Below are 5965 nucleotides of genomic sequence, written 5' to 3'. Positions count from 1 at the left end.
TTTCAGTTTTCTTTTATTTTTGTTTTATAAAATATAAAAGTTGTATCTTAAATAGTAACACTAATTATACCTCTGCCACAAAAAGGTTTAACCCCCAAATAATATAGTTTAGTATTTTATAAAATACCAACACATTTATTTATTTGTTTTACCGACAGTTTTAATTAATTGAATGCATTTAGACATTTTATAAAAATGTGGTTCCTCCACCAACATTACGTATGAATTATTTGTTACATTTAGAACATTTTAGTTTTGACTTTTGAAAACTTTAACTGTTTGACTTGATTTTAAATTTGAATTCAAACCGTTTTTGAACCATCGCAAGAGTAATAACAGTAACCGAGGGGACGTGGCATCATTAGCGTGGAATTACTGTAGCATGATTACCCGGGCGTCACACATACAATCACCGGCCGGTGGTCCGAATGTCGTGGTGAACCATTAAGCACATTGTAATCTGGGAACATTTGACACCAAGCTGCATTTGTAGTTGCTCGATCCAACCTTTCACATATGTAGCTGTTAATGTCCCTACAGTGATTCCTCCACGTATACTTGTCACCACTGTAGCCAATATTTGTGAGATCACAAGCTTCCAGTGCTTCCTGAAAGTTGTCCATCATGGTCTGTGGCCTCAACATTCCCCCCACCTTCTCATCATCCGATAAAATTTCATTGAAGTCTCCTAGGCATATCCACGGCCGACCATCCTGATGTTGTTGCCCCAGGATTCTTAAGGTACGCCATGTTTCTACCTTCCTCTCCGTGACTGACTCCCCATACATCTCCGTCAACCTCCACACTCTTCCATCCTCCTCCCTCACATCCACACATACGTGTCTCCTACCATACGATCTCAATGAAACATCAATTCCCCTACGCCAGAACAGAACCACCCCCCTACTCCTTCCCTCAGAGCTCCATGCCGTCATGTGAACAAGACCAAGCATCCACCTGAACCTCTCCAATTCTTTTGTTGTCATCTTAGTCTCCGCGAGAAACATAATGTCGGGGTCCTTCGCCCTCCCCAATTCGAGGAGGTTCCGAACTGTCGGGCCATTCCCGAGCCCCCGGCAGTTCCAACCGATTAGTTTCATTGTGCCCGGCGGGGCTGCTCCTGCAGCCTGGCCAATGTGCTAGTTGTTTTTGTCGCTTCTTCAGACGTAGCCCCCTGGCTCTCACTTTTCTTTCCAATGCTTCCAGCTTCTTCTAGCAGCAGCCTCCTTGGGACACCAGCCTTCTCACGCACATAACCAGCCTTGGGTGGGCTTGTCACTTCCTCTCCACCATCAACCTTACCATCCGCTCGCCCGTTGGACCGAGAGTCACTCTTACGCCATGACAGACTATCACTGCCACTCCCCGATCTTTGGTTTGATCTGGTGTAACCATATCCTTTACTACCTCCCACCCCACGCCCTCCACTATGCCAAAAACCTTCATCTGGTCCAGTTTTCCTCTGCCCCATATCAGCTTCCAACCAATGGCCAAACTGCAATTCTTCCCCTTTTTTTAGCTTGATCATGCAGTCCTTCTCCCCATGCCCAATCATGCCGCAAGTGTAGCAGAAGTAAGGGAGGTATTCATACTCAAAATGGCACCATCCAATCTCTTCCTCCTCCTTCTTCCTTCCAGCTTCACCATCCTCATTCAAGGCAGCCCCTCGATCCTTCTTCCCCTCTTCCTCCTCTAACGTGATCCCCCGCATGAGTGGCTTGTTAATAAGCATTCTGATCTTAATCCTTAGGAACTTCCCAATAGCACTTCACCAGTTGTCGTGTCCGCTTCCACAAATTGGCCAATTATGTTCCCAATCTCCTTGGCCGCCTCAGCATTCATCATGCCTAAAGGGAGGTTAAAGACTCGGACCCAGATTGGTATGTTGATGAACTCATAGTCCTCCAACTGTTTACTCGGGACGAAATCCTCAACCACTACTAGCTCCTTATAAAACATCCAAGGCCCGCATTCTATCGCCTTTCTTTTGCCGGACTCCTTCCCCACCGCCTGCACCTCCCCCCGACTCCCCTTCTCATGAGATCTTGATCCGGACCCCCTTCCTCTCCTCCTCCGTCAGCTTCAAGCCCTTCATGAGGCCCGCCACCCCCTCCATCTCTTCCCTCCTACACACCCCCTCCCCGCCTCCTAGGGTTCTGGTGGTTTACGACCACGTGCCCCCAGGAAACGCACATAAGGGTTTTGGTGGAAACAGTTTGGGGGTCGCCTCCCGATGGGACGGACCTAAGATGGCCAGAAGCTTCTTAAATGGGGAGATTTTCACTTCCCGGCCTCTGCACCAACTAAGGATGCATCTTCATCAGTGGTTCCACCACATATCAAGCTTGATCCTCAATAAACAGAGGAAACCCCTGTGCATCACCTGTCAATTCTGGGAATTGAACTCGGGTCATTGAGTTGCACAACCACATATCCAACCACTGAGCCAAGGCTCTCTCTACTAATAAGTCAAAGATCCTCGTTTTTATTGTTTCATTTTTCTTCCGATACCGTTTCCAAGAGGCAACGGTGACAAGTGCCAGAGTTCACGAGTGGCGGGTCCTCGCACAAGGCCTGACAGCTCGCCATGGCGCCTAGTGCCAGTATGTACGAGCGGTGAAAAATGGAAAAAGTCCATTTTAAACCCTGAACTCGTAGACGTTCGGCGAAACGAACCCCCAAGTCGAAATCCCGGTCGATGGTACCCTGAACTATGCAATCCCGGTCTAAATCAAACCTTCGAGTCGTTTGGATGACCGGGATCGCTGGGATTTCGCTGAGGGCACACGCCTCCACCCCGCTGGGCCGGCCCGCTTTAATTTTTTTTCCGTTAAGGGCGCTACACCATCCTCTGCTGGGCCGGCCTGCTTTTGTTTTTTGTTAAAAAAAAGCGCACGGTGTGCCTTGAACACGTGAACCCGTGCTATTTTTTCGGTTTACAAATATTTGTTCTAAATTAAAACATAGAACTGACTTCAAAAAACATTTTCTTACAAAGATGTTCAATGAAATTTAAATATTGTTCAATGGATATCACAAAAATGTTCAAAATGTATTAAATATTGTCCAGCGTATATCACGAAAATATTCGATTTTTATTTAAAAAATTCAACGTATGTAAAAAATGTTCAAAGTATATTTTTGAAGAATTGAACATATTTAAAAAATCACATTTGTTTCCAAGAATTGTTGAAAACGTTGAAGCAAAAAGAAATCTATCGCGATACATCGTACTTTAAAATAGGCGCTGCAATATATACCTACTGAGTAGGTAGCTAGTGTGGTTGCCGTCACTGCTATTTATTCACTTTTTCAAAAAAAATCACAATTTTAAATTTTTCAGTGTACAACAAAAAATGTTCAACGGGTATTTAGATGGTTTTTCAGCACATATCACAAAATTGTTCAATGTGTAGTTAAAAATTGTTCACATTATATTACAAAAATGTTCAATGTATAAAATTTGTTCATCGTATATCACAAAAATGTATAATATGTTTTAAATTATTTCAATGGATATCACAAAAATGTTTGATGTGTAGTTAAAAATTGTTCATCGTACCCTTAAAATATGTTAAATGTATATTTGAAAATCGTTCGTCGTATATAATTTTTTGTTCATGTTTTCAATAATTGTTCACGTTTTAACAGTTTGTTTGATTTTTAAATTTCTTCAAGAAAATATTGTTCATTTTTTTTAATGAAGATTAAAAAACCGGATCTTCCGCTGACCATACTACTTGAAACTGACGCTGTAGTCTAATACCAAAGCCAATCGCTAGCTGCACTGGCTGGGGGGAATCCTATTTAGCACCACAGGCGCCGGTTATAGGCAATTTTGCAAACCGGCGCCTGCGGTACCCTCCCGCTCGCGGTGCTTTGGGCCGGCCCAGTTTTCTTTCGTTTTGTCTTTTTAAAGAAACAAAAAAAAGTGCTTCCCTGGGGATCGAACACGTGACCTCAACGCTACGAAGAAGACACGGTTTATTCTCTTACCTTTGAACCACTAGACCACCATAGTACATGTGATTTGTTTCTTCTTTGCTTTCTTTTTATTCTTCTTGTCCAGGTTTTTCCAGTTTGCTACTTTTCTGGACGGTGTGCTCGGTTTTTATTTTTCTTTTTTTTTTGTTTTCTTAAATGCGCGGATTATTATTTTTCAAGTTCTCAATCCTTTTTCTGTTTTATGAACTTTTTTTCAATTTTGATGAACTTTTTTCAAAGGGACGAACTTTTTTTCAAAATCGATAAACTTTTTTCAAAATCAATGAACTCTTTTTAAATTCGATGAACTTTTTTCAAGTTTGTTGAACCTTCCCAAAATGGTTTTCCCCGGTTTGCGGTTTAGTTTACGGATGGTTTTATTCCATTTTTCCTTTTTCCTTTTTTTAATGCGTGATTTTTAAAAGAATTTCGTGTTAAAAAAATTGATGAACTATTTTGCAAAAACGATGAACTTTTTGAGATTCCATGAACTTTTTTTAAATCCATGAACTTTTTTTCAAATTTGATGAACTGTTTTTTCCCAATTCATGAACTTTTTCAAATTCAATGAACTTTTATAAAAATAGATGAACTTTTTCAAAATCGTTGAACTTTTTTAAAATACGTCGAACTTTTTTTAAAATTCAGTGACCTTTTTTTAAAGTCAGTGAACTTTTTTTGGTTTGATGAACTTTTATTTGAAATTTGATAAACTTTTTTCGAAAATCACTGAACTTTTTTTGAATATCAATTTCAAATTCGATGAACGTATTTCAAAACCGCTGAACTTTTTATCAAAATTGATGAACCTTTGTCAAATTCAATGAAAATCTTCCAAATTTAAGTTTTTTTTTCTTTTCAAAAATCTATGAACATTTTCCAAATTTGATGAACTTTATTGCAAAATAGATGAACTTACTTTAAAAATCAATGAACTATTTTTAGTTTTATGAACTTTTTCTCTTTTCCCAAATAATTCAAAAGAATTAAGTGGTACAGTAGATGAATGGTTCAGTTCAATATATATAGCGCTGCGTACTTGTTATTAGGCATTTGCCTCTGTTACTAATCACAAAAGGCAAGTAGTTCGTGTGGATGGTGGTACCTGTGCGTTAGCACTATGTGGGGAGTTCGAAACCTGTGCAAAGCAACTTTTCCCCCCATTTTTTTGCGAGCTTTTTCCGTTCGCGGGTCTGCACATCTTCGTGGGCTGGCCCAGTGCGGGGCGCTGCAGGCGCCAGGAGCATGAACGGGCGCCTGCAGCGCCGTATAGGAGCTCCCCTGGCTGGCGTCGCGGCTATCCAGCTGAAGGTCGCGGGGGTTCGAATCCAACCAGCTGCACAACTTCGTTATTTTTTTTCGTACGTACGCTCGTTTCCTGGCAATGGGCCAGCCTGTTTACACGAGCCCTGCGCGGAAGCTCTTCTGTTTGACGTTATCGTGTCTCAAAAAAATTTGTTTGACGCTATCCGCGATTCTACCGCAAAAGAGCGACAGAATATAAATGGGCTGGTGGAGCAGGATGTGGAGGACAGCGAGAAGGAGCAGGTGGTGGTGGATGGGGAGGACGACAGCGAGGGGGAGGTGGCGCCTGCCGACGACGACGTGTACGTGGTGGCGCCGGTGATCCCGCAGCTCGGCGACAGGAGCATGCCAATCGAGGCGGAGACTTAAATCCGCGTCGGCATTCGCCACTCCGACCGCATCAAGAAGATGAAGGACATGCAGAAGTGAAGATAGAGAAGTTAAGTTTCTAGTTTAGTGTCTAGTTCATTATGCACTGAGAAATGCAGTTAAGTTTGTACTCAGGACTGGAGAAATGCAGTTAATTTTCTATGTTAAGTTTGTATGTTAGGTACTGGACAAATCCAGTACTTAACTAGAAACTCTGACAGTGCATACATAACTGCATTTGTCCAGTACCTCACATACAAACTTAACATAGAAACTTAACTGCATTTCTCCAGTCCTGAGTACAAAC

This window comes from Triticum dicoccoides, chromosome 2B, assembly GCF_002162155.2.
Source record: "Triticum dicoccoides isolate Atlit2015 ecotype Zavitan chromosome 2B, WEW_v2.0, whole genome shotgun sequence".
NCBI classification, from domain to species: Eukaryota; Viridiplantae; Streptophyta; class Magnoliopsida; order Poales; family Poaceae; genus Triticum; species Triticum dicoccoides.
This window is presented reverse-complemented; position numbering follows the sequence as displayed.